This window comes from Lolium rigidum, chromosome 1, assembly GCF_022539505.1.
Source record: "Lolium rigidum isolate FL_2022 chromosome 1, APGP_CSIRO_Lrig_0.1, whole genome shotgun sequence".
Taxonomy (NCBI): Eukaryota; Viridiplantae; Streptophyta; class Magnoliopsida; order Poales; family Poaceae; genus Lolium; species Lolium rigidum.
In genome coordinates this window covers 179288105-179298376 of record NC_061508.1, presented here as the reverse complement: position 1 = coordinate 179298376, position 10272 = coordinate 179288105, and the positions used below count along the sequence as shown (strand labels likewise).

Below are 10272 nucleotides of genomic sequence, written 5' to 3'. Positions count from 1 at the left end.
AGAAATAAAGCTGAACATACTCAGCTTAAGCTTGATCTAATTGAACATGTGTGGCAAAAGTTTGGAAACGAGTGATGTACTAGCATTATAACTTTGTGCAATGAGCGATGTAATCCATTTCTATGTAATGCAGTGTTATCAATAAAGTATTTTTAGCATAGAAAGCATCAAATAGTTCTTACAACGACTAGCAGAAAGCATTAAATAGTTCTTACAACAACTAGCAGAAAGCATCAAATAGTTCTACAACAACTAGCTCACTACTCTAGGCCGCGAGCAAGGATCTCATTTTGCTTAGCTTGGTAAAACTGCTTTTGCACATCAGTCGTACCACTTGTGTCCATGAGCATGATCCTCTCATCCAATTCAAACTGTTTGCGTGCATCATCCCTCTCGTTTCGTGCATCCTCCTTCTTTTTCAGTGCAATCTCCTCTTTTCTCAATTCAAATTGTTGTGCATATGGAACATTTCTTGCCGCCTCTTTGAGCTCATCCTTCTCTTGCTTTTGTGCCCACACAGTTTCTAATGACAACTTGCAAGCACTGTCATCAGCTTTACCTCTCCGCAATTTCTCCTTCTTCACACCATCGAGTCTTTTCTCATGTTCAAGAGCATCGAGTGTGTGCCGAGGTAGCATCGGTGCGTCATCGAGGATGCATAGGCCGGATCATTGGTGGTCGTGCCCGGACTTGCATCAATGGTCTTCTTTTGTTTCTTAACAGAAGTTTCAAGTTCTCTTGTCTGACACTTTGGATACTTCGAAAACTCTACATAGCAATGCATCAATGTGAAAGGCTTTTTTTAATATCCAATTCCTTGAACAAAAGGTGTGCATCGTTTGTCTGCACATACAAATGTATTATTATGCACGGCACATATAAAATATTGCACGGCACATGTAGAAGTAGAAGATAGACACATACCTTTTCTTGTATAGTCCTTCCGCTTTCCTCCAAATTTATAATCTGCTGAAGGCAACCACAAAATTTAGCGGTCTCTCTGTTAATCAATGTGTAACGGCAATTTATTGCATTGGCATTACGCTCAGGCCATGATGATTCCTTGTGTGTGTTGTAGTACTCTGAAATTCTATCCCAATAAGTTTCTCGGTTTTGATCTGTCCCGACAATATCCATACTTGTATTTGCCTAGGCTGCTATCCGAACCTTATCCTCATCACTAGACCAATTTTTTCCTATGTTGGATTTTCCTTTCTCTGTTATTGCAGAACGCTGCGTTGATGGTATTGCTTGATGCTGAGTTGATGGGGTTGCTTGCTTTCCAATTGGACTATCAGGTTGTGTTTGTGAGTAACCAAAACTAACTGTGTCCAAGAAACTTTAATCACCATCCATCTGCAAACAATCAACAAAGACACACAGCCAACATCAAATTAGTAATCAGAGAGTTCTTGTACACATCAGGTTGTACATCAGTACAAAATCTGTAGCAAAACACTATCAAAGCACAACTATTTTAGCCCCAGACCACAATCATGCATCAAATTGACATGGAGAAGCCCCAAATTGACATGGACATATACCAAATCGACATGGCCAAGCCGGTCTCCCCCACTGTCCATGGCAAGCGCGGCCACCCTCCAGGCCGCACTCGCCGCCTTTCCCTTTCTCCAGGGCGAGCGCCGCCGCCTCCAGGCCGCACCCGCCGCCTTCCCTTTCTCCAGGGCGAGCGCCGCCGCCCTCCAGGCCGCACCCGCCGCAGCCCCCTAGCCCATCTCTCCGCGCCCGCCGCAGCACCCCAGCCCATCTCTCCACACCGGCCGCAGCACGCCAGCCCCTCTCTACGCGCCCTCCCATCTCCATGGCGCGCGCCGCCGCCGCATCTGGCGAGCCATGCGGCCGCCGCATCTGGAGATGGGGGCCGGCCACCGCGCGCCTCCCCTGACCTCTTCTCTACATGCGGGAATAAAAAAAGGGGCGAGAGAGAGAGCTTACCGGAGGGGAGTGGCCGCCGGCGAGCTTCGATGGCTCCGGACGGAGGCGGGATGCGAGCGGGAGCAGAGCTGGGGAGAAGAGGTTCCGTTTTCACGAGCGTGGCTCGGGCGTGTTTACTTCCACGATGAGTAGCGCCGTGGATGGACGTGTAAAGCTTCCACGACCGTATACACGATCCACTAGAGACTGATTTTGGGCCAGAAACGTGTAAACGGGCTTTACACGGCCATATAGACCATCCACTAGAGATGCTCTTACACATGGTACAGCGATATTGAGTTCAAAAGGGCCTCAACAAGGCTAGAACAGTATATGAAGTCCAAAAGGAGGTCATGGTGCTAGACTTTGGCGCCGTAGATTAGGCGTCTCGCGCGCGGATTTCGGCGCGCCTCTTCATGAACCAGGCTCTCTGGTGTCGTCGTCGACGCTACTCAAGTCGGCTAGCATGATCCTTGTGTCCTCTGCACGGGTCTTGGCATCGGCGTCCATCCTCCTGGCCTCAGCATCATGCAATTTTGCCTCGGCGTCTGCCTTTTTGGCCTCGACGTCCATCCATTGGACCTCAATGACCTCTTTGGCGAGGTTGAGGTAGATGGAAGCTGTGACCTCTTTTTCCAGACGCTTCTTCTCGTCCCTTTTCGCCATGGTGGCTTGATTCTTGGCCATCAACTTCTTCAAGCTCTGGGTGAACGCAATGGCAGCTGCCTCCCGGGCTAGACCGGCCTTGGTAGCCTTATGGCCTCGGGGACGGGGTGGAAGGGCATGACGGCCATGATCGTCATCTTCACCGTCGAAGTTAACCGCTGTCCTATTCTTCACAGCTTCATCGTAGGCCGCAAAGCTTGCCTGCCAATTTTGCGCGTCCTTCAGCTTGTCCCAGCAATGGACCATATGGAAGCCCTTCTTATGCACTGCCTTCACTAGTAGAAAAAGGGGTTCCAGTCCCGGTTTATAAAGGCCCAACCCTTTAGTCCCGGTTCAAATGTACACCTGGACTAAATGGTCCTCCACGTGGTGCGGCCAGGAGGCTCGTGGTGGAGGACATTTGGTCCCGGTTCTTCAGACAAACCGGGATTAGAGGATCTCTATCGCGGCAGAGAAAATGACCGTTTCTCTACCGCGTCAGAGATTTAGGGTGTAACGGCGTTTCTCTGCCGCGGCAGAGTTTCAGGGTTTTATATTATTCATTCAGTTCTGCAATGCATACATCATTCAAGAACCACAAACATCGTCATGAATATATATACATCGTCATGAAATACAGTACACGTAATGCATGTTTAAAATATAAAGTCGGACCTCTTTACTATATCTACCTCATGTGCCTAACGTCAAATATGTACTCCCGATGAACGAGCTATGACCTCGCTAAGAAAGAATCCCGCAAGTTCCTCTTGAATTGCTCGTATGCGATCCTCCGTTAGGAGAGAGTCCCGCAGGCGTTCCATCTAAATTAAAAAAAGGAGATCAATATATATGAATGGAACTCAATACAATTGATGGTAATAAAATAAGATTGTGAAATATTGTTCACGTACACGAATGGCTTGTATAGCCGCCTCCGGTTCCCTGTGATAGGTCATCTCGCGAATAAACTCGAAGACGTAGTATCCACATAAGTTATTCCTAGGTTCCTGCTTCAAACACTTTACGAAAAAATAGTTTGATCAAACTAATGATCAATCATGATAATGCATGGTAATGAAACAAGAAATCAAAGGGATTTGGAGGCATATAGCTATAGTTCTACTTACAGGATAATCTTGAAATGTAAGCTCCGGTTTCCATTCACCCCTAGCAGTCGTGATGAATGATATGTCTAAAACGTATCTATAATTTTTGATGATCCATGCTTGTTTTACACCAATTTATATATGTTTTGCTCATGTTTCGTTGCACTTTTATACATTTTCCGGCACTAACCTATTAACAAGATGTCACAGTGCGTGTTCCCTATTTTCTGCTGTTTTGTATATCAGAATTTTTTTACAGGAAATATTCTCTAAATTGGACGAAGGAAAAGCCGAAGTCAATATTTTATCGTAACGAAGATGAAGCCCGAAGGGGAGATGAAGAGGAGCCACAGGGGGGTAAACCACCCCTTGGCGCGGCCAGGCCTAGGCCAACGCCAAGGCACGGTGTGGCCCACCTAGGTGGCCAACGACATCGCCCATCCGCCTATTTATTCACGATATCGGGAAAACCCTGAATACCCGAGCCTCCATCCACGAAAAGTTCTGTTGCGGCCGCCATTGCAGAACCCATCTCGAGAGGGTTCTGAAGCTCTTCCCGACACCCTGCCGCGGGGTGAAATCATCACCGGAGGCATCTACATCACCATGACCACCTCCAAAGTGATGCATGAGTAGTTCATCCCTGGACTATGAGTCCATAGCAGTAGCTAGATGGTTTTCTTCTCCAATTTATGCCTCATGTTTAGATCTTGTGAGCTGCCCTACATGATCAAGATCATCTTTATGTAATGCTACATGTTGTGTTTGCTGGGATCCGATGAATAATTGTATACTATGTTGAGGTCGATTATATATTCATGTTATATGTTATTTGTGATCTTGCATGCTTTCCGTTGCTAGTAGATACTCTGGCCAAGTAGATGCTTGTGACTCCAAGAGGGGGTATTTATGCTCGATAATAGGTTCATGCCTCTAGTTTTCTGGAAGAGTGACAATAACTTCTAAGATCGTAGATGTGTTGTTGCTATTAGGGAGAAAACAACAATATTTTATCCAAGGGCAATTCTATTGTTTACTTTACACACATTGCTTAATGCGATAATCTGTTGCTTGCAACTTAATACTGAAAGGGGTTCGGACGATAATCGGAAGGTGGATTATTAGTCATAGACGCAGGTGGATTACGGTCTACGTATTATGTTGTAATGCCCAAACGAATCTCATAGTAATCATCTTGTCATGTATGATCGATATTCTGTCAATTGCCCAGCTGTAATTTGTTCACCCAGCATGTTATTTATCTTTATAGAGAGACACCTCTTGTGAACTGTGGACCCCGGTCCTTTCCTTTACACTGACAAATTCATCTACTGCAATCATATTATGTTTACTTATTGCAAGCTATGTTCTCTTTAATTATTGCAAACATCTCGTTCCACTCGATACATTTAATCATTTGTGTTCAGCAAAGCGGTGAGATTGACAACCTCACTGTAAGTTGAGGCAAAGTATTTTGGTTGTGTTGTGTGCAGGTTCCACGTTCTTGCTGACGCCGGTTGACATAGGCATTCTGAATAAACATGCCGAATAATTAAGGCACCCGGATTATCTGGCAAGGATATGAGGCCCACGACCCGAAGATTCCGAGGCCCAGAAGCCCGAAGAATTTCAGATAAGGAATATAGAGTTGTATTAGGAGTTATGTAACGATACGGGAAAGGCCCAATGCGTCTTCTCGATGTTTGTAACTTATACGACACGAAATCCCTCGGCTCCGCCTCCTATATAAAGGGGAGCCGAGGGAAGAGAAAATGATGGATTCATTGTCAACAAAACCACCGCAACTCTAGTCGAAACATCTTTGTCGGCTGAAACCTTCGAGATCTACTTGCCCTCTACTTCTTACGAAACCCAAGTCTGCAATCTGTAGGCATTGACAAGTTAATACCTTGTCAATTGGCGCCGTCTGTGGGGATTGGAGGTCGCAAGGTCGTAATTTCGATGGCATCATCAACATCATCATCTACTGTAAGCAACGTGATGGACGGAGGTAAACGAGTCCAACCCGATCGCGCCGATTTTGTTCCTCACCCTCCCGCCCGTTTGCACGCATATGCTCATCTGGAGGAGTCGACGAAGATGACGTTCGGGGGCTTCCGCTTCCTCGTCGGGAAAGAAGGATCGCATCGTCTTGCGGCAACGATTTTTTCGGGACTGTCAGCGATCGATTCCGATTTCTCGGGATCGTCAGCATCATCCATCGAGTCAGGCGACGAGGAAGTTTCGACGCCACGCTTCACGACGAGGCACTCACCGATCTATTCAATGACATGACTTCCGAGTCGTTCACGAATTCCGATCTAGAAAACGACTCGGAAAGCTTCATCAACAACTTCAACAACCACGGCTTCACTAACTTCGATTTCATCGACACCTCTGCTAATAGTAGGGAGGTCTTCGCTGATCTATACGACGGTGTCACCGACCCTGAGTTTGATGAAAACACAACTGCAATATACCATCAAATTTACACGATCGGCGGAACAAGTCGACAAGAGGATGAAGTGTCTGAGGCTTTCGATGATTTGGGCAATCCTTACATCGATCCCGCAGATCTCACACGTGGAACCGACAACAAGTACATCGGAACCACGCCGCGAGAAAAGTGCAGCTGCCGCAAGAAGCGTGGGATAGAGCTCAGAGAGCCATGGATGGCACGGAGCCGATGACCACTACAGCTACGCCGCAGGTGTTGCAAGCTTATCAATACAAAATCGCTCTTTCTAAAAGAGAGTTAGAAAAACAGATGGCAATAGTCGATGAAAGAAGAGCTGCAGCTGCAACGTCAAGTGAGCGCACCCTGAGTCGACACTCGAGAATCTCGGGAGATAGTCACAGGAACAATCATTCAAGAGTGAGATCTCGATTAGCAAACGTGCCCGAGGCAGATCGGGAAAATTTGATCCAAAATCTTGACATGTCCTTCATGTCAATAGATACAAGAGGGAACATCATCCCGAAAACTCCGGAGATAGGGTATATGGCGACACATGCTTTCCTAGTGGCATCCAGACCACTCCAAGGAGATCCTAGGGCATCACTGTACCAGATGGCCATGTCAGGAGTCGGTGTTATGGGCGCAGCGATAGTGGGAAGAGAAGTTGCACCACAACCCGAAAGTGCTCCACGCAGAAACAGTCCAAGAAAAAATAGTCCCCGGCTGTGGTGACCCTGCATACCACTACATGTTGTAGTATGCCAGTCGTTGACATAACATGTGCGAAGTACCAATCCGCAAATATTACATCCCTCAGAGTAGTACACAGAAACTTAGCTGGTCTTTATTTTACTCACTTAAGATTACGAGCCATATATGTACATCACACTGGAGCTCCTCCTGGGTCCATAGAGGATAACTCAAAGGTTCTAGGTGAACCCTACTTAACTTATACAATATAGGTCTAAGCATGCAAAGTACCATTTCTACTCGAGCAGCTAAATACTATAGAGTTCGTGCTGCTCGACTACTACTACTTGTATTGCTTAAGCGGTGTCTTCTTCAGGAACCTCCCCGGCCCCGTAGACGATCAGGTAATCTACCCCCTCTACTCCTCCAGAAAGGTCTGGTTCTTCATAGCAGATCCCATATGCTCCTTCTGGTCCTTCATTTGCCTCCTCCAGATAGTTCAGACAATCTAAGCATGTGGTTATAAGAGGTATGAGCACGAGCGTACTCAACAAGTTCATTATAGGAAAGAGGTGTTTAATACACTAGCTACGACACTAGACCAGAAAGTCATCTGCCAATGCAAGTTTTTGTAATCATTTCTTCAACAGGTTGTTTTTATTCCGAAGAGCTATGTCCGTCAGCCTTCACCGGGTGTCTAGAACTTCATGGAGTTCCTTTCCGGCCGCGTTCGCAGTTCCAAAACCCGGAACAGAGAGTGACAAGTCACGATTCGTTACACTCTGCAAAGGTGTGTTGCTTTACCCATAAGAGATCTTAACCTTGGTGCCAACCGGACTGCTTTCCCGTCCACACTTCCGTGGTGTGAGGCCCGGTATAAGGTCCTAGCCAATCATTGCATTTCTCCGCGACCCCGCACACCCACCCTTTGTTGTAGTTCCGACCTTGGGTCCTCGCCGGTCAGCGTATCCATTGGATACCATCCGAGCTCGACTAATATCCCCGCCGGTCAGCATACCCCATTGGGTATCATCCGACCTCGATACCTTCACCGGCCTTCTGCAACCCATCATAGACCGCATTACCGTGGGTGCATTACCGTGGGTACTTAAAGTTTCCCCGTCCATCCGGTTGTTCTCGCAAGATACAAATGCTATGGTAAGCGCATCCGTTGATGTACGAGAGGAAGAAATACAACTGACTACTCCGTTCCACTCCAGATCTTATGGTTAACACGGGTCTTACGGGACAAGAATCACTGGACGACATTTGTTATTAATCCTAGATGGATATAAACCCATTGCAATGGAACCTCCACCATACTCATACCATGGTTCCATCGCCCACCACATAGTCATATTCATAGTTATGAAAATAGCATTTTTTGCTTTGCATGCAAGAGTGATAAGCATAGTACTTTGCAAGTAATTTGGTAAAAATACTCAATTGACATGAGCAAGCGATGAACTTGCCTGGGGACTGCAAGGTAGTGCAGTTGGATTGCTTGGACTGACCCTGGTCCTCTGTTTCTAAAAATAACATCATTGTCCGGTAAGGGAAATGGTTAAAGATTCAAATATGCATGCTTTCGATATTTAGGGTTGTTCCCCTTTCCCGATGCTTAATTATTTAATGTCAGAGGTGGCGAATAAGCACAATTCATAAATGCTCCTTAAGAGTTATTAAAATAATCCTTTGTGATTTTTATTAAGGAGTTTATTGAAGGAAGTGATTCCAATTTTCCTAGAATAATTACGAGTTGTTATTCTCCTTTTAATTATTAAAAAGCTAAGAACTTCTTTATTCAATTTTATTGGTAATATTTCATCATTATCACTTTTAATTTTTGTTCAACTTATGATGAAAGTATTTATTTTGAATAGCTCACAAAATTTAAGTGGTCTACATATTTTTATTTATTTTTTAGAGTTATTCTAGGGTTTTTTGATTTATTTTCAATTTCATAAAAACCCTATGGTCAAATGACCAATTTGCCCCTCCCTGGGCCCACTGGTCAGACCGGCCGAGTGGTTTGGTTGGACCAGCCCGTTGGGCTCGGCCCAACCGGCTCACTCGCTCGCGTCCTCCTCTCCTCGACCTAACCCTAATTCCTTTGCTCTCTCTCACGACGCTACGTCGCCAGCACCATCGTCGGCGTCTTCCGGCCGTCTCCGGCGGTCCCTGGCGGCGTGGTTGGTCGCAATCGAACCGCCTTGCGATGCCTCCCATTCCTGTCTGCTTCGATCTGGAAGATCGCATCGCCTCCGCTCATCCTCAACCCCCTACTGCAACTAGGGTTGCGGTTCACGCGGCGATTCTCATCGCGCTGATGCTCCTGGGCGCCATGGTGGTGCTCAGGGCTTGCTGGTGGTGCGCCGGAGCGGTGGTGCTCGACGTAGCCACGGCTTGGTCGCGGCCTGGCGCCGCCGTGACCAGGCTTGTGCCGTCGTGCCGCCATGGACACGCCTGCAGCGCTCTGCTCCAGGTACGCCTCCTGCTTCCCCTCCTCTCTTCTCCTCTTCTTCTCCATGCTCTAGGGTTACTGGCCAAAACTCCCTCTCTGAGGATGCTTTCCATGCCGTGCTACACCATTGTTGTGCTTGCTACTGCTATGCTCTACTGCATGAACTATTGTTGTTGTTGACTGCTGCTAGGCTCTACTGCATGAACTGTTGTTATCACTGAGTTCCTACAGTGCTATTGGATATGCTATGGTTGTTTAGATGCTTGCTTGGCTAGCCCTAGCTACTGTTGTTGCTCAAATTATATGTGCATGCCTCTGTTCTTGTTTCCTTGGCTTACTGTTGCTATCAGTACTTGAATTTGCAAGTGGCAATCATGCCCGTGTGTTGTTGTTGTGGAGCTCTGTCTAATCCTAGCGCTTGCTTGGTTATCCTGTTGCACAAATTGATCCATTCTTGATGATGTGCTTCTGGATAGAATTATAAAATTGTTTATACAATTCCCGTTGATGCAATTGTTGCTTAGCTATGGTAATTCAGTAACTCCCATGAGTTACTGATGTTCTATCTTGCTCTTGCAAGCTTTGGTGATCATATGATCACCATTTGCTTGGTAACTGCTCACTGTGATATCTCTCTGTGCTTATTGATGGATATCTTTGCTATTGTATAGCATTTCACCATGTGCTGGTGGTTGCTGGTGCTTGGTAAAGCATGTGCATATGCTTGCAGTGATCCATTTGATGCTTATTAAGTGTCTATGTTACTTGTCAGTTGATTACTTCATTTATCTATGCAATTTATCATGTATTAGTGGATAAATGAGATGAACTGCTATGCAGTGATGACTCTTGTGTCATATATGCTTGAGCTAGAGGGATGCCAACTGTTGTTGGGGACCCTAGCTCTATTTTGAACCCCTCTGGGTAATGATAAGTGTGTAAGGCTTGATGGCTAGATGTTTTTGTGTGGT

At 46.3% G+C, this 10272-nt stretch overlaps 1 pseudogene; it reads right to left on the bottom strand.

Annotated features, from left to right (window-relative positions):
* Positions 1–260: 260 nt before the first annotated feature.
* Positions 261–2150, bottom strand: LOC124685450 (annotated as a pseudogene).
* Between the last annotated feature and the right edge of the window lie 8122 nt (positions 2151–10272).